At 32.8% G+C, this 24,870-nt stretch overlaps 1 pseudogene; it reads right to left on the bottom strand.

Annotated features, from left to right (window-relative positions):
• Positions 1-335: 335 nt before the first annotated feature.
• On the bottom strand, positions 336-23,040 carry LOC130823223 (nucleosome assembly protein 1;4-like; annotated as a pseudogene).
• Between the last annotated feature and the right edge of the window lie 1,830 nt (positions 23,041-24,870).

Below are 24,870 nucleotides of genomic sequence, written 5' to 3'. Positions count from 1 at the left end.
TAGACAGACATTTTATAAAGGAGAAACTTGAGAAGTAAGTCATCAGTCTTCCAACTGTATGATCCAAAGATCAACTAGCTGATATTCTCACCAAGGCAGTCACAACTGAAGCTTTTGAAGGTGCTTTGTGCAAGTTAGGTATCGGTAATCCGACGACCTAACTTGAGGGGGAATGTAGGAATATATTGTAGAGAATATTATGATTTGTAATTATTGCATAGAATATTGTGTTTCCTTGTTTAATTCTCTTAATCCTTGTATAAATAGGGGCAATTATTGCTATAAATAGGAGCTATTATTACTTTGGTTAATCAATACAAACAGTATTCAAAACCCTAAACTTTTATCTTAATCTTTATTTCCGCATTATTGATCTCTTTCAAAAGACCATAGCAATATACCAAAAATGAATCTACTACAGAAATACAAAGAATTTCCTCAACAAGCTAAAAACACACAAGTATATTCAAACAAATGAAGGTATCACAAAAAGTTTTGTATTTATTTCTTTCATCAAAACAAAATGATCTCGGTAGAGCAATCCTTACCACAATAACATATAAGTACATAAATATTGTTAATTTTAACAAATATTATATAACAAATGTGTGTAAACATCTAAAGAATCCATATTTATCTGTGTTTATGGTGATCCTTAGATAATTCTACGAAGGAAAAAGACAAATAAAAAGAAATCCAAATTTTTTGCTCCCTCAATCAATGTTCCTCCATAACAACTTATACTGCTCCTTGCACTCAGGTTGCCTTTCTCCTGACATCTGGGGGTCCGCGGATATATGACAGGAAAAAGATGTAAATAAGAAGAACTTGTGAGGCAGTCTCATTTTGAGACACGCTCTATACATGGGTTGAATAGCCTAATTATTAGAGTATATAATATATCTTGAGACCTCAACCATAAGCTTAAACTTTTGGTTGAGTTGGTTCCATCAGAAGCCAAAGTGACAAGAGGTCACGGGTTCGAATCTCAATCACCCCTCATTTAAGGTGGAATATTCAGCGTCTATGCACATCCACACTTCTAGTTCAATGGGCTTTCATGTGAGGGGGCGTATCGAGAGACAGTCACTAATCGGATTAAGAATATTACCTCCTTTTGGGTGCGGCCCCAGTTATCTTCCTTCTCCTCCACCTCCTCCTCGTCATTATCATCCTCTTCATCACCATCCTCATCTTCCTCTTCATCGTCATCTTCATACTCCTCTTCTTCATCATCATCATCCGAGTCATAGAAGTCATCATCAAGTGACCCCTCAAAGATCAGCCGTAGCAGCTTCGCCAGTAAACCATGACACAGCATGGGGAATAATTTTGTCACGAATTGTCGACCTAAAAATAGAAGTCACTACTCAGCAACAATAAACAAACAAGAGTCTAAAATTAGTAGGGCAGGAGCCCATTAACCTACCCTATGTCATAATCTTGCTCCATCAGAACCTGAAGCTCTTCCGACTGATCCAACAACATGAAAATCGAATCAATTTAATCAAAAATCGATCACCAAAAAAAAAAAAAAAAAAACTAGGATGAGCAACCCACGGCTTCCTCACTAATGTCATCTGCACTGTCTGGTACTTCAGGGGGGTTAAAGAAATCGAAAAAGGTCTCAATTTTCTCTGCTTCAGTAACTAGCATAGCACTTTTAGACCCCTTCTTTGGCTTCCATATCAATTCTTTCTCGGTCAAACATTTCCCCGGACGCCACACATCTCCGTTCTGAAACATTAACAGATGTGGGATAAACCATCCCAACAGTTATCAGTTATTCTAAGTGAAACAGAAGCATTGTCATTGTCATATACTATACTTCATTTGTTCCATTATACTTGTTACATTCAACTTTTTACGTAATCCAATATGTTATTTTGATTATTTATATATTGAACTATAAACATTTAAACATTAATAAAAAGTTAGTATTATAAACATGTGCGATTAGACGATTCAAAAAAATCTCATTTGACTATATTTTTTCTTACTTATTAGCCGCAATATATAAAATAAGCTTGAATGATGAATAGTGTCAATAACCATAATGCAGCGAGTATTTCAGAATAGAAAAAGTAGTGATTTAGTGCAAGAAGCAACATGAATTACCCTGTGGCTCTCTGCAGCATAGGCTCATCTTCATCAACCATGTAATAGGTCTTTGTCAAAACCGAATTTGTAAAATATGGATTGAGATCAAAGAAGAATTCAAGCTTGAAGCCCTTGCTAGCATTACCCATTTGGGCTTCATCCTTAACCCCATCAATCCTAGACCATGTTATATTATTGAGATATTTGAGAGCTTCTTCATCATACACCATAATCTAAACCATACACAAACAATGAATGAAAAAGGGTGAGCTTAAGAAGATAAAGAGTAATTGGGGCTGAAAAATCACATGGAGGATAAGTCCTAACCGATTCAGCCACTTCTTCATTAGCCTTCAATGCATTAAGCCAGAAATTCGGCACTCCTTTGTCCGAGTAAAACAAATGTAAACTATGAAACAAGTGTCGTTAAGTTTATCTAAACTTATTATAAATGTCAACATTTCATCGGGGAATCAGGGGTCTATGAGGGTGTGCTAAGTGATCGGCCGCACAGGACCCTCTTCTCCCATATATAAAAAAGTTAATAAAAGAAAAAAGAAATATACTAAATTTATTAATAAAATAAGAAAAATTTGCAAAGAAACACCTTATAAAACCAGTTTTTTTTGTAAAAAAACACCTTTAAAAATTTTTTTGGTAAAAAACACCTTTTAAGACACTTTTTATTAAAAAAAACACCTTAAATTATTTTCCGGTGACTCTTGTCAACTTTCAGGCGTTGACTATGCCATTTGAGCTCAAAAGTCAACGTCTGAAAGTTGACAAATAGCATAGTCAACGCCTAAAAGTTGACAAAAGTCACCGAAAACTGATTTAAGGTGTTTTTTTAATAAAAAGTCTCTTAAAATGTGTTTTTTTTACAAAAAAAATTTTAAAATATGTTTTTTTACAAAAAAATGGTTTTATAAGGTGTTTCTTTGCAAATTATTCATAAAATAAATATATTTACTATAAATAAGGCGCAAAATAAAAGTTTTGCACGGGGCCCAAATTTTTCAAGACAACTCTGCAGGGAACACAAAATGCACAAATTCCATAAGCCAAGAAGATATATCCCAAAACCATCAAGCAATGGGAGGAATGGCTCTAATGACTTATAAAGAATGCACACTATCTTTAATTTATCGATGTGGGCAGTCAAGCAGATGTAAATTATGAAACGGATGTATAGTAACTAAAAAAAAAATTTTATATTGCACACCTTCAACAGCTATATTTTTGTTGGACCTCTTGAGTTTTGATGATGACTACACTTTAGCAAATATGTGTTTAGAGATTTTGTGCAGGTCGATATCCGATTAATTGTGATCGTTGATAGTACCTATGGCTTAGTTCATGGGAATATACATGTCAAAAGGTTTCAAGAGATGTTAGAAGAGTATATCACGTGGGATGTAAAATGGAGACAGGAAGTCTACTGTTCCCAGGTTTGATGTTCTAGCAAGTTGGAATTTGGAGACAGCGCAGTGTTCCCAAACTGAAGTCAATTTACGTTAGCTAATAAATTCTATCTTTTATTTTTTTTAGTTAATGTATTTAAATTAATTGGTTGCATTAGTTTATTAAAGTTAATTGGCAAAAAGAATTTCTAAAATTCCTCACGTGTGGGTTTCAAGATTAATTCCTTATTTTTAGGAGATAAACTTGGATCTACTAAAAAGTAGGAACAGCAGTTAGGTCTTAATTATTTTTGGATTTTCTGAAATATAATAAAAATAATCTTTTCCTAAAAATAGTAAAAATAACCATTTTCTAAGAATTAGTCAAAAGATAACCGTTTTTAGAATTAGTCAAAAGATAACCGTTTTACCAAAACCGTTTTCTAAATATAGCATGAAGTTCCAGCCATTAATTTGGGGAACAGGAATTACTACTGAAGAAACTGCTACTTTAGGGAACAGCGGTTATTAAGGAACAGTGGCTATCAGGAAATAGCGGTTACTGATTGCCTTAACCGTTTGTTTGATTTATTCAAAGGCTGAAGTATTAACCGTTTTGTGATTCATTCAGCATCATTCATTGATCCATGACTAAGGATAATGGGTTGGAATATTTTTCTATTTTTAGAAATTTATTTTATTATAAATAAGCTAACTAGCTCGGTTTTTCAAAAAGAATTAACGCATGCTTTGAGAGAAAAATAATTTTTGCGTTTGATTTTGAAATTCTACAAGTAATATTTTGTGTTTTTAAATTGCCAATTAATTCATAATATTTACTTGTGCAACTCTTTGATTTATTTTAAAGAATTTCTATCATTTTTGTAAGGGATTTTGAGAGTTTATGTAATTAGACTCGAGTGAGTCTAAGGGGGAAGTTAGATAGCTTTTAGTGAAGCTAGAGAGGATTAGCTTATTGTAAAGCTAAGTTTGTTGCTTTGAGTAAAGCAATTAGAGAGTGAAGAGTTGGCCTAGTTGTTTCGCTTCAAGTGAAGTAAGGTGTTTATTGTAATTGTAACTAATTGCCTTAAACATAGTGAAGTTGTTAGAAATCCCAAGTGGTCGTGGTTTTTCCTTTTGTTTAGGCCCAAAAGGTTTCCACATAAAATCGTGTGTCTCTCTTATTATTTTGCTCTTAGTTTAAGCTTTATTTATTTTGAATAATTCCGCAAAAACAGGGCACAATCGCTTAAACTTGCAACAACAACAATTCACCCCCCTTCTTGTTGCTGTTCCCGTTCCTAATTGAATCAACAATTGGTATCAGAGCCCTGTTCCCAGAAGATCAGGAAACCCTGAGGGCAGATTCTGGTGTTCCCGAAAAATGTCAATTATGAACGAGCGAATGGAAGAAAGGTATTCAACTCAAAGACCGCCAATGTTCGATGGAAAATTCTATACATACTGGAAGAATAGGATGGAGATCTTCATCAAAGCGGAAAATTATCAAGTTTGGAGAGTCATAGAAATCGGAGATTTTGAGGTAACCACTACTAACTCCAACAATGAAATTGTTCCCAAACCTATAACCGAATATGAAAAAGAAGATTTTCAGAAAATGGAATTAAATGCTCTTGCTATTAAATTACTTCATTGTGGTCTTGGACCAAACGAGCATAATAGAATTATGGGGTGCAAATCCGCTAAGCAAATTTGGGACCTGCTTGCTGTTACCCATGAGGGAGCAAGTGAAGTAAAACGATCCAAAATTGATTTGTTAATGTCTAAATACGAGAGATTTGTTATGGAGCCAAGAGAAAGTATCCAAGAGATGTTCACTAGGTTCACCAACATAACAAACGAGCTTGTCTCTCTTGGAAGAATAATTCCCACTAATGAACAAGTAAGGAAGATTCTTAGGAGCCTTCCTCAAGATGAGCGCTGGAGGGCCAAGGTTACTGCTATACAAGAGTCCAAAGATTTTACAAAGTTTAATCTAGAGGAGCTGGCTGGTTCCCTAATGACACATGAATTGCATTTGGGAACAGCAGACAGTTCTAGGAACAAGGGACTGGCTCTGGCAGCGGGGGAACAGGACGAATCAGAATGTGATGAGGAAGAGGCTGCTTTATTGGTACGAAAATTCAAGAAGTTCTTCAGGAACAGCAGGTATGCAAATCAAAGAAACAACAAAGAAAGAAGAACAAAAAATCTTGAATGCCACAAATGTGGAAGTACCGAACACTTCATCAAGGATTGCCCAACATGGAAGAATGAAAAGGGCAAGGGAAAGACAAGAGATTCAAGAAGACCATTGAACAAAGAGAATCTTAACAAGACTGACTTTCGTAAGGCCATGATTGCTGCATGGGGAGAAACTGAAAGTGAGAATGAAACTATTGTTCCCGAAGAAGAGAAGACAGCTAACCTATGTCTCATGGCTACACATAAAGGCAAGGAGAAGCAGGTAAATATTTCTAATTCATTTTCTGACCATTCATTCAATCCAAGTAAAAATGAATTAAAAGAGTTGTTAAAAGAGGCACAAGTTAAACTTGAAAATTGCAATGATAAGTGTCTCAAGTTAGAAAAGGAACTTAAGGTAAGCAAAGACCATGTCTCATACATAAACACCTTTAGACATGATGTCCAAAACAGATTTTTCGGTTTGTTGGACCAAAATATAATCCTAAAGGAAAATATGGAGAGACTTAAGAAGGAAAATGTTATTCTTAACATTGAGCTATCGCAATACAAATTATTAGGCTTAAATGAGGAATTGATAGATGCATCTACTAAAGATTTATGCAATGATTTTCAATATTTAAAAATGAATTCGGAATCCAACCGTAACAACAATAACAATCTTGAATTAAATTCAAGAGAAAAAGGGAAAATCAAAATAACTCCCAAATGGATTCTAGATGCTAAAAGTAAGAAATCACAAAGCCTAAAATATTTTAAGAATAACAAAAGTAAGAAAGCTTACGTTGATCTTCCTAGAGACAGGTACTGTACCTTCTGTGGAAAAGCTGGCCATCTGAAGGAACAGTGCACCAAAAGGGAACAGTATACTGTCTCTAACAGAAACTATGTCGATAACATTCAAATTGATAAATATGATTCATGTAAGATCGACAAGGAACCCAAGAAAGTCTGGGTTCCTATAATTAACAATTAATTATCTTACAGGTCCAAGTGAGGGGGAACAGCTCATGGTATCTCGACAGTGGGTGTTCCAAGCATATGACGGGTGACAAATCTAAATTTCTCTCACTTGAAGCCTATGATGGGGGAACAGTAACCTTCGGTGACAATATGAAGGGTGAGATAATCGCCAAAGGAAAGGTTGGAAGGTCATGTTCCCACGCCATTGATAATGTATTTTTAGTCGAGAATTTGAAACACAACTTACTCAGCATTTCTCAATTTTGTGATAAGGGTAACTCTGTAAACTTTACTTCTGAAAAGTGCATTATTTCTAGGAATGACACTGGAGACATCATTCTTGAGGGAAACAGAAAAGGGAACACTTATGTAGTGGACCTGGACACTGTTCCCAAAGCTAGTCTAACGTGTCTAAGTGTTATAGAAGATGACCCACTTCTTTGGCATAAGCGTCTAGGTCATGCTAGTTATTCATTGATTAATACATTAAGATCTAAAGACCTAGTTAGAGGACTACCAGCTATAAAATTCCTTAAGGATGAAATATGTGATCCTTGTGCCAAAGGAAAACAAGTTAGGTCATCTTTTAAAACAAAGAATGTTGTGACCACCTCAAAAACGCTTGAATTATTACATATGGATTTGTGTGGACCTATGAGAATACAAAGCCGTAGTGGCAAGAGATATGTGTTTGTTATTGTTGATGATTATAGTAGATTTACATGGACTTTATTTCTAGTTAGTAAAGATGAAGCCTTTAATGAGTTTGTTTCTTTCGCTAACAAAATACAAAAATCTACCAATAATCAAATTGTTCACATAAGGTCAGATCATGGTAAAGAATTTGAAAATTCAAGTTTTATGAGTTATTGCAATGAACATGGAATAAGTCACAATTTTTCCGCCCTTAGAACACCACAACAAAATGGTGTTGTAGAAAGGAAAAATAGAACTTTAGAAGAAATGGCTAGAACTATGTTAATTGCTAGTGGTTTACCTAGAAATTTTTGGGCCGAGGCTGTTAATACTGCATGTTATATTTTAAATAGAGTATTGATAAGACCAATCACTTCTAAGACACCCTATGAACTGTTTAAAGGTGTTAAACCAAATATTGCCTATTTTCGTGTGTTTGGATGCAAATGTTTTGTACATGTTAATGGAAAACGGAATATAGGTAAATTTGATGAAAGAAGTGATGAAGCAGTATTTCTTGGCTACTCATCTCAAAGTAAGGCATATAGAGTCTATAACAAAAGAACAATGGGTGTGGAAGAATTCGTTCACATAATTTTCGATGAAACTAACTTTTTGTCAAGTGAACAGGATACAAATAATTTTAAGATAGGTCTTGCAAATCTAGAGGAAGATGATGAAGAATTGAAAGTGCATGATCAAGAATCAGCTGGTGAACAGCCGGTTCCAGCAGAAGCAGAAAGTACTGATCAAGTTCAGGAACTGCCAGAACATCAGGAACAGCAGACTGTTCCCAATCCAGCTGTTCCCACAGATGAGCAGAACAATCCAGTAGCTGAACAGAATGTTAATCAAGCTGATGAACCAGAACATGCTACTGTTCCCACAAGAGATTTTGTGCCAAAACCTTGGAGATATCAAAAATACCATCCTCTTGATTTGATTATAAGTGATTTGAATAAAGGAACACAAACTCGATCTCAAATGAGAAATTTTTGTGCACATTTTGCGTTCCTATCATCACTTGAACCCAAAAATCACGAAGAAGCTCTAAAGGATTCGGAATGGGTCATAGCCATGCAAGATGAATTGAACGAATTTGAAAGGAACAAAGTATGGCATTTAGAACCCAAACCAAAACACAAGAAGATAATTGGTTTGAAATGGGTATTTCGAAACAAACTAGATGAGCATGGAATAATTGTAAGAAACAAAGCAAGGCTCGTGGTCAAAGGGTACAATCAACAAGAAGGTATTGATTATACTGAGACATTTGCTCCAGTAGCAAGGTTAGAAGCTATTAGAATTTTAATTTCTTTTGCTGCATTTATGAACTTTAAATTATATCAAATGGATGTGAAATGTGCTTTCTTGAATGGTTTTCTTGATGAAGAAGTTTTTGTTGAACAACCGCCTGGCTTTGAGAATACCTCGTGTCTTGATCATGTCTATAAGCTTGATAAAGCTCTTTATGGGTTGAAACAAGCTCCAAGGCAATGGTATGAAAGACTATCAAAGTTTTTGATCCAAAATGACTTTATTAGAGGTAAAATTGATAAAACCTTATTCTTTAAGAATAAAGGTTCCAATATATTAGTTGTTCAAATATATGTTGATGATATTATTTTTGGTGCCACAAATGAATTGCTATGTAAAGAATTTGCTAACCTTATGAGCACTGAATTTGAAATGAGCATGATGGGAGAATTAAATTTCTTTCTTGGTTTGCAAATTAAACAAACTGCTAATGGTATCTTTATTCATCAACAAAAATATATAAAAGAACTTCTTAAGAAATATGGCTTGAATAACGCTAAAACCAACCATACACCCATGGCTACTAATGTAAGATTAGATGAAGATACAAATGGAACAAATATTGACCAAACTATGTATAGAGGCATGATTGGATCATTATTATATCTAACTGCTAGTAGACCCGATATTGCATTTAGTGTTGGTCTATGTGCGAGATTTCAATCTAACCCTAAAGAATCACATCTAACTGCAGTGAAACGTATTTTGAGATATCTAAAGGGAACAGATGATTTATCATTATTTTATCCTAAAAGTGATGTCTTTGATTTGAAAGGCTTTAGTGATGCAGATTATGCAGGAGATCTTGTTAATAGAAAAAGCACGTCAGGTATGGTACAATTTCTTGGCTCATGTTTAGTTTCGTGGAGTTCCAAGAAACAAAACACTGTTGCATTATCAACTGCTGAAGCTGAGTACGTAGCAGCAGCAGCTTGCTGTTCCCAAATGATATGGATAAAGCAGCAGCTAAGAGACTTTGGTATTAAGTATGCATGTGTTCCTATTTATTGCGATAATACCAGTGCCATATGCATATCCAAAGATCCAGTGCATCACTCACGAGTAAAGCACATCCATATTAGGCATCATTTTCTTAAGGATAATGTTGAAAATAAAAATATTATTGTTAAGCATGTAAACACTAACGAGCAAATAGCAGATATCATGACCAAACCGCTTCCAAGGGAACAGCATGAGAAAATGAGATTGGAACTTGGCATGATCAAGCTGCATTAAAGGAAGTGTCATATATGATTCTTAGAGACAAAATAAAAATTGAAAATGATCAATCAACCACAATAAACTTGATTGAAAGATCAATTATCGAAAGGATCAGGTACGCATTTTTTAAAGGTATATACTTTGAATGTTCTTATGATTGCATGATTATTTTGATCAAACGGTAGTAGCATAATATTATCATTTTCTTATTATATATATTAAAAGAAAAAAAAAAAGAACACATTTTTTTTCCAGCAATTTTTTTAAGGAAGTAGGAGTTGAATCATCATCATCCTTCACTCGTCTTGTTCCACTTTCACAACGTCATTTCATACCCAGTATACTTACTCCCTCACGTTACATCGTTCATCATCACTACCTTTTCTTTCTCACTCAACCCTAAACCGTCAGTTTTCTCATTTCTCTTGCTCTTCTCTCTCAAAACCTCCATGAAGATCAAGAATCAGCATCCTAAAATGAAACAACCTGTACCTCTTCAAGTCATCTACCCATCTTCTCACACCCCTAAGCCTGAGTCTTCATCAAAAGAACAGGAGGGAACCCCCATCTCTCCGGAAACACATGCAGGCAGTAAGAGAACAAGAGGATCCAAGACACCTCTAACACGTTCTGTCAAGAAAATCAAGGTAACCCACTACTTGAACGCTGAGGAACTATCTAAAGAAATGTCAGTTGGCTTTGGCCTTGACAAAGAGTGGTATGAGACTACAAACTTTCCTCAATTTCACAAAATTCTACAAACTCAACATTGGGAATCACTCATGGGCGATTACTGCTGCAATCCCATTTACCCAGAAATTATGCGTGAGTTCATCTCTAATTTTTCTATTCATGATGGAGTTTGTTCTAGTTCAATTAAAGAAATTGAAATTGAATTTGATAGTTTGACGTTAGGAGAGTGGCTAGGAGTGCTAGCCACTGGTTTTGATGTTTACTACGTTGGGTCTAAAATTGCGTTTTCTGGAATAGATGAAAAGGATGTTTGGAGATGTTTAGGCGTTAGGCAAAAGAGAGGTAAAGTGAGTCACAATGTTTTGTCCCCCTTACACAAGTTACTCTACAACATTGCTCGAAGGTTTATTTTACCACGAAATTCAAAACGTAGTGAGGTAAGTCTTCGAGATGCCACTTTGATTTACTGTATGGTGAACAATATAAAGATTAATTTTCCTTCCTTGATGATTTCGCATTTAAATGATTGTATAGCCAAAAGATGTATGGTAGGCTATGGTGGTTTGTTGTCCTGGATTTTCTCCAAATTTGATGTTCCACTTGGTGATTATAATTTTCCAATGGGTCCCAGTAACATGATAGGTGCAAAATGTTTGAGCAATTTGCGCCTTCAATTAAATGAGGAAGGGATCCTTGAAAATGCCGTGGAACAGGTTGAGATTGATTCTGATGATGAGGAACAGGAGGAAGAGGAGAAGGAGAAGGAAAAACAGGAGGAAGAAGGGAAGGTAAAGGAGGAACAGGAGGAACAGGAGAAAGAAGTTGAAAAGGAGGAACAGGAGAAAGAAGGAGCTGGAGTTAAGGAACAGGAGGTTGTTCCTTCTGATAAGGAGGAAGAAGACAAGGGGATGGGACCTGAAGTTACTCTTGATGATGACTCTAGGGCTGAACCCAGTCATTTTCCCTCACCAAAGCCAACCACTCCACCATCCCATCATTTCCCATCACCACCACCATCACCAACACCAAGATCACCACCACATGTTCAACCGTTTCAAAAACAAAGCTTTGATCAGACAACCATTCCTACTGCTCCTTTATACTCTATTCTCCTTAAGCTTGATGATTTGCAGGATCGCTTCTTCAAATTTCAAGATGAAATTCGTGTTTCCTTAGCCTCATTAGCTGACCAGATGACTCAAATGGAGGCTCGTCTTGGTGCTAAATTGGACACAGTGGAGGTGGAAACAGAATATATTGATGCAGATGCTCCTGCTTCCTAGTTCTCCTTTAATATCTTTTATGTTTCATTGCTACTATCTCTGTCACCAAACAATTTCTTTGTCTTTAGTACCAGCTGGGGTACATATCTTAAACATTGTTAACTTTGTTGAACCTTTTTACATATGCTACTAACTGTTAGGTTTAATTAGTCATTGCTTATCATGTTTGCATTCATTGCTTATGCTCTTTTAATCTGTGTATCCTTATTCTCTCTTTGACTATAACTATATGTTTAGTGCTGTGGTTTGATTGCTTATCTTCTTTTTGAATGATGTCAAAAGGGGGAATATTTGGCACAAACTTAAATAATGCTTGAGCATGTTTGAGATCTAGTTAAATCTATTTTGTTTTTCTTATGGATTAAGGTGCTGGTTTGTTTTTCTGATGTTTGTGTTGCTAGTTGTTAGTTGTTACTCATTGACACTGAAACTAGGTTTCTCATTGCATTAAGGTTTAAGATACTGATTTCTGGTTTTGTTTAGTTGTGTCTGAAATTTTATTTTTTTTTTTTTTGGTTTATGCTGATTTCTTTTAGCTCTGATTATGGATGATTATGGATTAAATCTACATTTTTCTCATTGTTTGATTTTATGCTGAAATAATATAAAGTTGTTGTTTTGATTATTTCTAGAGTAACTGGTATCATGATATTTAGTTAAGAAGAGTTGTTTTGATCTCTAACATACTCTTCAACATTGGTTTACTCTATTTTGTTTTTTTAAGTTTGTTTGAAAGTTTGTCATCATCAAAAAGGGGGAATTTGTTGGACCTCTTGAGTTTTGATGATGACTACACTTTAGCAAATATGTGTTTAGAGATTTTGTGCAGGTCGATATCCGATTAATTGTGATCGTTGATAGTACCTATGGCTTAGTTCATGGGAATATACATGTCAAAAGGTTTCAAGAGATGTTAGAAGAGTATATCACGTGGGATGTAAAATGGAGACAGGAAGTCTACTGTTCCCAGGTTTGATGTTCTAGCAAGTTGGAATTTGGAGACAGCGCAGTGTTCCCAAACTGAAGTCAATTTACGTTAGCTAATAAATTCTATCTTTTATTTTTTTTAGTTAATGTATTTAAATTAATTGGTTGCATTAGTTTATTAAAGTTAATTGGCAAAAAGAATTTCTAAAATTCCTCACGTGTGGGTTTCAAGATTAATTCCTTATTTTTAGGAGATAAACTTGGATCTACTAAAAAGTAGGAACAGCAGTTAGGTCTTAATTATTTTTGGATTTTCTGAAATATAATAAAAATAATCTTTTCCTAAAAATAGTAAAAATAACCATTTTCTAAGAATTAGTCAAAAGATAACCGTTTTTAGAATTAGTCAAAAGATAACCGTTTTACCAAAACCGTTTTCTAAATATAGCATGAAGTTCCAGCCATTAATTTGGGGAACAGGAATTACTACTGAAGAAACTGCTACTTTAGGGAACAGCGGTTATTAAGGAACAGTGGCTATCAGGAAATAGCGGTTACTGATTGCCTTAACCGTTTGTTTGATTTATTCAAAGGCTGAAGTATTAACCGTTTTGTGATTCATTCAGCATCATTCATTGATCCATGACTAAGGATAATGGGTTGGAATATTTTTCTATTTTTAGAAATTTATTTTATTATAAATAAGCTAACTAGCTCGGTTTTTCAAAAAGAATTAACGCATGCTTTGAGAGAAAAATAATTTTTGCGTTTGATTTTGAAATTCTACAAGTAATATTTTGTGTTTTTAAATTGCCAATTAATTCATAATATTTACTTGTGCAACTCTTTGATTTATTTTAAAGAATTTCTATCATTTTTGTAAGGGATTTTGAGAGTTTATGTAATTAGACTCGAGTGAGTCTAAGGGGGAAGTTAGATAGCTTTTAGTGAAGCTAGAGAGGATTAGCTTATTGTAAAGCTAAGTTTGTTGCTTTGAGTAAAGCAATTAGAGAGTGAAGAGTTGGCCTAGTTGTTTCGCTTCGAGTGAAGTAAGGTGTTTATTGTAATTGTAACTAATTGCCTTAAACATAGTGAAGTTGTTAGAAATCCCAAGTGGTCGTGGTTTTTCCTTTTGTTTAGGCCCAAAAGGTTTCCACGTAAAATCGTGTGTCTCTCTTATTATTTTACTCTTAGTTTAAGCTTTATTTATTTTGAATAATTCCGCAAAAACAGGGCACAATCGCTTAAACTTGCAACAACAACAATTCACCCCCCCTCTTGTTGCTGTTCCCGTTTCTAATTGAATCAACAATTTTCATCCTCCTTAGAAACCCCATCAACTTCCACAACACCATTAACAATTTTATATCTCTGCAGAATACACCAAAAATGTGTAAATCATTTATAAATCTAATGTCAAAGTTGTGTAAATCTTTTTTCAATAACTAGGATAAGGTTGTTGTGCATATGACCCCAAAATCCTGCCAAGCAAATGTGATATAAATCAACCCAGCCCAACATCAATTATTCCATTCGTAAACTTGTTCAACATTTGGGTTTGGTTCTCTTTATGCTTTAAGCTTATTTTCAGATTATTCGAGATTCATAAAGTCAATAATCTAATCTCTTAGTTGTTCATTTAGTTCACATTTTTATATTCTGTTGCATCAGTAATTAAGTAGCTTCTAATTGAGTCTTTTCTTTGTTATTTTAATTTCATAGACATGTTGATGTTCTAAGTCTTCTTTAAATAGAGTCATTTTATTATTTTTATTTTCGAGTATTTTGAGTCTTTTTCTGTATTTTTCGTTTTTGCAATAAAATAAAGTCTTATAGATGATTAAGCAAACTTAATCATGTCTCATATTTAGTTAGTTGAGTTGAACATTTTTTGTTTGTCGAGTCTTTAAAAATAAAATCGCTGACAAATTACAAAGCGTGTGAAGCAAGAACAAATCAGCTAGAAGAGCAACACATCAGCCCAAAATCACAATATACCCAAAAATATGTGAAGATTATTTGAAGATATTTGCAAAGATCTAAAATCAAGTCAAAATTCTTTGATCCAAAAATCATAATTAGAGGAATTAGAGCTGCTCCATTTCAGCCGAAAATCTTGAGCATTATTCCATGAATATTATGAAGGTATTTCTTGAAGATTTATACTATAAAATCAGCCCAAGTGAATCACATGAAGATTGAGGAATATTGGCCAAATATTGATGATTTCCAACAGTAACAAAGAAAAAGAAATTCTGATTTTATTTTTGCAATATTGTAATATTTGTTTACTTAGTTTGCGCTGAATTTTATTAGTATAAATAGGCTTGCATAGTTCTCTTGTAATTCATTCATCACTTTTGAAATCGATATACAACCTTTGAGTAATTGTTTGTTCTTTCTTTGCAATTTATTTTTAACTTGGATTAGTTAAAAGCTATGTTAATCGGACACTCTGTTTTTGCAGGCTCACCAGTGTCCGGTACGACAGGTACGGATACCGATGCTGGATATGTGTCCAGTACGCCGTAATGCACATGGGTACAGCACAGTGAATGAAATCAACAATCCTAATAGATAGAGAAAGAGACAAGAGAAATTAAGAAGAAAATAAGAGAACATAAAAGAAAAAAGACAAAGAAGATAAAAATTTATTTACTGTTGAATTAATTTTCATTGAAAGAGATGGAGTTTAACAGGAGATGAAAGGAAAAAAGAGAGTGATGGAAATCAAATAGCTTTGAAAATACAAATAACATTAGAAGTAGGGTTTGTAAATGCCTATTAGCTTTAGCCTTTGGGCTATTTATGTTTTAAGCCCAAAAACAATTTAAAGTTTTGTTTTTTTTGTTTTGTCTTAATTCGAGTCATTTCCCAGAATAATGCATTTTTATAAAGTAATTCCCATTTTGCTTGAAATGTGAAACTAATTCCCACATTACCGTCCATGTAGGATAGCTTTGAGGAACTTTTTTTTTAATTTTTTTTAATATAACCGCTACATGAGGTAGCGGTTTTGTTTAAACCGCCAGATGAAATGACGGTTTGTTAATTTTTAAATTTTAAAAAAAAAATATATATCTTGAGTAAACCTCCACTTGAAGTGGCGGTTTTGTAGCAGTACAAAACAGAATGTCGAGCTTGGTTCTTCATTCCATTATCCTCTTTGCTTCTTGCTTCTTGGTGCCGGTATTTTCTTAAAACAAATAAAATTTCTTCACTCTTATTTGTTTCAAATATACAATTCCTCTCATTCAACTAAACTAATCAACTACATTCCCATCCTTTCCTTGTGTAGTAGATCATTTTCATCCTCATTTAAGGTATGAATAAAACCCTAATTTTTTTTCAATATGCAAATTTTTTTTTGTTCATTATTGTTGTCAATTGAAGTTATTAATATGTTGATTGTTTGTTACATTCTCTTGTTTTCATGATTTAAGGTTACATTTTACACATTTGTAGTTGAATTTTATAGTTTGGTTTGTATGCATATAAAGTGTTTGATGAAATGCTTCAATGAAAGTTTATTACTTTGTAGGGTTAGTTCAATGGTTTTAGTCTATATTCATGGTATTTTTAGCTTTTATATTTGAAATGAACCTTCTAACAACGATCATGGCGATGCCGGGCCCAGTTGATCCATCAGTGCTTACACTTCAGGCGACACATAGGAGCGTAGCTGCGTGGGAGGGCTCCACTACCCAATTGGTTACTCGTCAGCACTACCAGGCGAGTACGTTACACTGGGAGGTGGATGACAGGGTATTAGAGGTAGTCGAATTTGCTGGTTTCAGATACATTCACAGGTTGTTGGGCGGGGGCTTAGAGCTCGATCGAGCTCTTATCCCTGCATTGGTGGAGAGGTGGCGACCGGAGACACATACCTTCCACCTCATTGTTGGCGAGGCAACGATCACGTTGCAAGATGTGGCAGTTATAATGGGACTGCCCATCGAAGGTCAAGCAGTGATAGGCCATGGAGAGGGAAATTGGCCAGCATTAGTTCATGAGCCACTAGGTGTATGGCCTGAAAACCCCCAAGACCCACACAGCCGAAGATCATTGTTGGATCTTCATTGAAGCTGACTTGGCTCCGAGAGCATTTTAGCGCGCTAGAGGATGACGCGGATGATGTGACGGTTGATAGACATGCGCGAGCTTACATCTTGTATTTGTTTGGATGCATGTTGTTTCCAAACAAGAGCGGCGACTCGGCACAGTTGATCTATCTCCCTCTACTGGGAGACTTGTAGTGCGTAGATGAGTACAGTTGGGGAAGTGCTACCCTAGCGTATCTGTATCGTAACTTATGTCGAGCATCTCGTAAGGGTGCCAAGGACGTTGGTGGCTGCTTGATGTTGTTACAGATATGGTCATGGGAGCACATTCATATAGGGAGGCCCATAATTCGGACGATTCGACCCGATGGGCAACATGATCAGGAAGATGACACGGATGATTTTGAACCGGTGTTAGGGTCACAGCATCATCGCGGGATGGATCCTTTAGCAGTAAGGTAGCAACACTCAACTCACTAATTAAATTCATAATTGCACGTTTTTATGATACATGAAAATGTTAAACAATGTTCATTTGTTTGCAGCTGGCTTCGCGTATATCTTTCGAGATCCCACTCCCCACATACTCTCATCTACTACAGAGACGCACTTGATTGACAACGGGACGAGCAGGTTATTAACATTTACTATTTGTATTAGGTATTAATAAATTGTATATATTACTAAGCATATTGATTTATATTACAGATGACATGGCAGCCTTACACAGCAGCTAAGATGGACGCTCTACCGCACATATGTACATCAGGCCACGAGATTTGGAGATCGCATTGTCCACTTATTTGCTTTGACATTGTCGAGCTACATCTCCCGGATCGTGTCATGCGTCAATTTGGTTTGGAGCAGGTTATTCCGCATGCCTGTGACACCCAACCTCAATTACATGCTATCGATCGAAGGACTGGGGACAAGAACTATGTCCTACGACATAGATCGCACGTAGATGCGTGGAATGATCGAGAATCTCGTTTGGTTCGATGAGATAACTTCACAGGTCATAGCACTGGTATGTACATGAGTTGGTACAGGCGTATCTCCATATTACGCCTAACGAACATCACATTTGCGCAGCCAGGATCACATTACCATCTGACATCTACGTTACTGGTACGTCTTCTTTCAACACTCATAACATATAGTAATACTTTAATGTCAGTCTTTTAACAACATAATGATAAAATACAGGCTGAGCGCATCCGATCGGTGCTCATACAGTGCAATGACACGATTCAAGGGGCCGCTACATCGCCAGTTGATGTGGGGTATCGGCTATGTTCTCATTGACCGATGCATTGAGTCAGGCGGGGTATGAGTACCTCATACCGACTCCACCCATCATTGGCGAGGTAGATGACACATTCCACACTCCTTCTCTAAGGAGTTCAGCCCATAGAGGTAGCTCTTCCGGAGGATCCAGTTCTCGGTCCACACGAGGTCGCCAGCGTTCATCTACTCGAGGTCGGTCTTCCATATCGCCATCGTCATCCGGTACTATGTCGCCATTCGTTCCTCCAACTTCCATCACCACTCCTCCTCCACATCCATCGCCTCCGCAAAGGATCATCACATATCAGCGTGCTAGTCAATGACGAGCTCCTGCTCTTAATGTCATTGCGGAGGTTGACGAGTTCACACCATCATCATCAACCGGTGCGCAAACGAAGAGGGGCCGGGGATTGTAGTTTAACATACTTTGTATATTCTTATATGATTTAAACTTCTTGTATGACTTTTCATGATTGTAATATATCTTCGCATTATTTTCATAATTAATTTTTTCAAATCAAGTTGGTTCGTAATTGATTAATATGGAATAGATTGTATTGGATTAGTTTAATGCAGGTTGCGTTAACTATTTAGGGGAAATGAAAGAAAAAAAAAACAGGGCACAAACCAAACCGCCATATGAAGTGGCGGTTTACCATGGACCAAACCGCCACATGAAATGGAGGTTTTCCTTGGACCAAATCGCCACTTCATGTGGCGGTTTAGTGCTTAAGGTAAACCGCCATCTCAAGTGGCGGTTTTGTCTGAAAAATTAAAAAAATAAAATTATTCTCCACGTGGACGGTATTGTGGGAAATACTTTACCATTTAATGCAAAGTGGGAATAAGTTTTATTTTAAGCAATATCATGGGAAAAGTTTCTCTTAATTCCATTAGTTATTTTTTTTCTTTTTTTTTCTTATTTTTCGTTTCATTATTATTATTATTATTATTATTATTATTATTATTATTATTATTATTATTATTATTATTATTATTATTATTATTATTATTATTTCTTTTATTATTAATTTGTCGTATCCCCGTACCCGTATCCAATGATACGACGGCGTCCACATGTCCTAGAATTCTAAAATTGACGTACCAGACACTAGGATCCACACCCGTATCCGATACCCGTACCCGAGTCCAAGTAACATAGGTTGAAAGTAACTTGAAGTTCCTATGCTTTGCATACTTTTGGCTAAAGTTTGAATGTGTTCTTAGGAGCCCTTAGTTTTAATTCGTGGTGATTTGTGCATCGAATTAAGCTTTGGTTCATCCTTTTAATAGTTGATTCATTCAACATATCCTTTTTAATTTTCCTTGTTACAAAAACCACAAAAATCACAAAAACAATTTAATTGAAACCGATACAACAATCTAACGTGTGTTTATAGTTTGGTTTGTTTAATTACATAGCCAACCTATATCAAAATGTTACTTATTGGCAATGGAGGAGTATATGTTGTATACCCTTACATCTTGTGATATATTTTTTTTTATATATTATGTTGAATTTGTTTTAATATATAATTTATTAATATATTAATTTTATAATTGTTATTCAATGATATTCAAAAACTAGATAGATTTTCGCACCATTTATGACCTTTTTTTGATAAAACTTATTAATCATATATAACTTAAGTTATTATGCAATTTATAAATCCAAAAAATTGATAAATTAATTTAATTTAAAAGCAATTAAAATATCTAATAAGATCAAAATTATTGTCAGAGTGTAAAAACGTATTACTATTATATATGCTTCATTCAGCTTTTTATATTTTTGAACTATATGATAACCACACATTCATTAATAAAAATCCAATCTTTAGGTATTATTATGTTGAAAATATATAAAAAGATAATTGTAGTATTGAAAATATGATTTGAAAAAGGATTATCGATGAAAAGAATATTAAATAAATATTTTTTTTATAGGAAAACTAAAAGTATTTACTATTGATATAATCAATTAACAGACTAATACGGCCCAAATGAATTATCAAAAAAAGATTATTACAAAAAAAATTTAAAAAAATATTATTAATTCCTTTTACATAATTTTTTATATGTAGTTTTCTAAATAATAGATTATCCCTGAAAAAAGATTGTTCTAAGAAAAATTTCTTGTCTTAATCCACTAAGATATACTATATTCTCTCATAATTTATAATTGATACGTCAATAAACATGATTCTTATAGTTATTAATGTGTTATTCAATAATTAAAAGATTATGTGTGTATCTTAATTGTTTAAGGTAGAAAATTAAGTAAATAGGGTATAATAGTAATATTTTGTAAATCAATTTTATATTGAAACCCCTTTGATTATAGACTAACAAATATTCAAAAAGATTTTTAATTCATACAATATACTATAAAAAAAACTGAAAAATCCCACATAATGATTTTATGAAGTTTTGCTAAATAGAGGATTTTTACAGGTTAAAATGTAATTGTGTGATATTTAAAATATTTTATTACATTAATTATGATTTTAAATATTAAAGATAATTATTCTTGAAGAACTGAAAAATACAATCATTTAATCATACCATACAATACTATAAAAGAACTGAAAAATCATTATACAATCATACAATATTCTAAAAGAATTGGAGAATTCTACATGCCGATTTTATGGAGTTTTGCTAAATAGAGCATTTTTACAGGTTAAAATGTAATTATGTGATATTCAAAAGATTTTATTACATTAATTATAATTTTAAGTATTAAAGATAAGTTTTCAAAAAGATGTTATGATTTTAAGTATTACACAAATGATATGTTACAAGAGCTCTATAACGTGTTTTAATTTTAAATTGAGAATGAGTGAATTATTGGATTTTATAGATAGTAGGTTTGCAAGCATGTCAATTTCGACACGAATTTTTTACAAAAGTGTTTATTTCACAAAAGAACTATTTTTGGGTAGAATATATAATCAATAACTATTTATTCAATCAAGCAATAAGTATGTTGTTATAAAAACTTATCTCAATTTTTACATTATTTTATTAATATTATAATTTGATAACTATATTATGCAATTATATTTTTTTAAAATTTATATTTATAGGTATTTCCATACTAATAAACTCCAGGGAGTACACCAGTTTGTATACTAATATAGACTAACAAACATTGCATAATTTATTTGGATATATTTAACTGACAATATTCAACATTAATTACAAACGTACTCCATGTAATAACAAGTTAAAATTAATACCTCAAAAAAAAAAAACACTCCAAAAATCCCACTTTAGACTTAAATAAGCTTAGGTTAATGAAATGCGACAAAAACATGAAACGAGAAAAATAAGACAAAAAATATAATACAAATATTTTAATGATAAGCAAATCAATACCATGCATGAAACCTGGGCTATCAAAATCAGCGTACCTTGGAATAGAGTGGTTTATACAGTTTCTGGTAACGATCTTCAACTGCTCTTCTCTCCTCAAAATACTTCGCCTCCAGTTCATCATGTTCGCTCTAAATTTCAAAGGAAAGGCCATTGACACAACTTTCAAAGACCGAGCTTACGTTATAATTTTCTCTCTTATTATTTTTTTTTTTTTATATATTTATTTTCAATTATTTCATTTCCATATATAATTTTCAAAGCATCAAGATTATAGTAACTCATAATTTTCTCGTAGTAGTGAAATGAAAGAAAGTTGCTTTTAAGAAAAATGTAAAAAATTGATGATAAATGAAAATTTTAACACTCCCTTCCATTCCACTCTTATATTTTTACACTTCACCCTACTCTACTCTACTTTACTCTTATACTCTTACATTTTACTCTAGTCCTAAAAAAATAAAGAAATTTAGATTTTAAAATAAAAAAATAAAATTAAGTTTGCAGAATTCTAGTCCTAAAAGTACAACAGAAACCATTTCGCCGTTATAACATGTGATTTAGATTTTAAATAAAAACATGAAAAAATTCCAACAAATTTGAGGGAAGGGGAATCAACCTGAATATATATATATATATATATATATATATATATATATATATATATATATATATATATATATATATATATATATATATATATATATATATATATATGTATATATATATATATATATATATATATATATATATATATATATATATATATATATATATATATATGTATATATATATATATATATATATATATATATATATATATATATATATATATATATATATATGTATATATATATATATATGTATATATATATATATGTATATATGTATATATATATGTATATATATATGTATATATATATATATATATATATATATATATATATATATATGTATATATATATATATATATGTATATATATATATATGTGTATATATATATATATATATATATATATATATATATATATGTATATATATATATATATATATATATATGTATATATATATATATATATATGTATATATATATATATATATATGTATATATATATATATATATATATATATATATATATATATATATATATATATATATATATATATATATATATATATATATATATATATATATATATATATATATATATATATATATATATATATATATATATGAGAAAATTATTTAAAACTACCTTTTTTATACACTAGTTTGCAAAAAACTACCTTATATAAATTTTTTTGCAAAAAACTACCTTATATAATACATTTCTTTGCGAAAGACTACACTTTAACGTTTTCTTAGGGTTTGACCGTTGAAAGTAACGGCTGACCATCACGTGCAAGTCACGTGATGTTTTAACCCTTTTAAACCCTTCTTCTTCTGCTTTCTTCAATCCCTAATTCATGAGCTGCTGTGTCTGTATCTAAATGACATAACTGAACCATAATTAGGTGATAGGTTGCTAAATTGTGTTTATTGGATATCTGAATAGAAATGATCTGTGTCTGTATTTGCAATCATTTGAAAGGCTAGAGATATGAAGTTTGGTCAATGTTACTAATGCAAGTATTATTGTCCCGATAGATGTTATATTGACTTTTCCTGTATTCAAATTGCAAAGTTAGTATGCGTTTATTTTAATATGATGCAATAGTAAAATAACAGTTCTTGTCCATTAAAAACCTGTTCAAAGCTCTGTTTTATCATCTTTGATGTTGATTCTTTGTTCAATTGTAAGCAAAACATATAATGAACTTTTACTGCTTTTATTATGAAATAATTTGTTGGGTGCAGTAGTGGTCATCTTGTGCAGTGGGATGATAATGGGAATCGTCACCTAGAGCTCCATTTTCATCCTTCTGTTGCTCAGTCTCTTGCTACTTACGGTTCTAGAATATGGGTTGGTTATTCAAGTGGCATTGTGCAGGTGGTGGATCTTGAAGGGAACCTGCTTGGGACTTGGGTGGCTCATAGTAGTCCTGTGATCAAAATGGCTGTTGGAATAGAGCAGCGAATTCAAGAACTTAGAGAGATGATTTTTTCGATTGAAGAAGGAAGGAGAAGCGTTTAGTTTCAATTTTGGAATGAAATCGCAGAAATGAAGAAGAAGGAAAGGCTTAAAACATCATGTGACTTGCACGTGATGGTCAACCGTTACTTTCAACGGTCAAACCCTAAGAAAACGTTAAAGGGTAGTCTTTCGCAAAGAAATGTATTATATAAGGTAGTTTTTTGCAAAAAAATTTATATAAGGTAGTTTTTTGCAAACTAGTGTATAGAAAAGGTAGTTTTAAATAATTTTCTCTATATATATATATATATATATATATATATATATATATATATATATATATATATATATATATATATATATATGTATATATATATATATATATATATATATATATATATATATATATATATGTATATATATATGTATATGTGTATATATATATGTATATGTGTATATATATATATATATATACATGTGTGTATGTGTGCGTGTGTGTATATTTGCTTTTTTCGTTTAATACTAATAAATAATCCAATATTGTACAATGTAAACAATGATTAATCCAATAATCCAATGATAATCACCAATTATCACCAATTATCTCTTTGTAAACTCTCGATCGTATATATAATAATATGTACATATATAAATTAAAGTCCTAAATCTAAGGTAATTACATTATTTACAAAGAACAAAAACTAGTAAGATACGCGGCAATCTTGTCTTTCAATTGGCGCATTTCTCCATCTCTTAAAGGGCGTGTTTCCTTGGAATGTCGTATAAAACCTATAATAAAATATTAAATTAAATGATACATAAACATTATTATATTTTTACCAATAGTAAATATATAATATTATAATTTGAGAACGTAACAAATACTTACGGCGTCAATGTTTTCGACTCCAACCTCCTTCACGGATTGTAAGATATCGTCCATGTATTTGAGAGTATAGTAGCTGTAATCAACGGTATTATCAGCTTGTCGAAAGCACTAAGAGAAAATAGATGTTAGTGCCAAAAAAGCTTAAAAACCCATAAAATCGCAACTTAGCACGTAATTTCTAGCATATGACTATTATTTTCAATTCTAAACACTTCAACGCAATAATATATACCAAATAGTGTTGTGTGCCAAGTTTCGTGCAAAACAAACCAAATTTAAACTACTTTATGTGCGAAAGTCCAAAAAAAGCTTAAAAACCCATAAAATCGCAACTTAGCACGTAATTTCTAGCATATGACTATTATTTTCAATTCT

This window comes from Amaranthus tricolor, chromosome 9 (genome assembly GCF_026212465.1).
Source record: "Amaranthus tricolor cultivar Red isolate AtriRed21 chromosome 9, ASM2621246v1, whole genome shotgun sequence".
Classification (NCBI taxonomy): Eukaryota; Viridiplantae; Streptophyta; class Magnoliopsida; order Caryophyllales; family Amaranthaceae; genus Amaranthus; species Amaranthus tricolor.
Note: the sequence above shows the minus strand (reverse complement) of the source record. Positions and strands in the feature narration are given on the sequence as shown.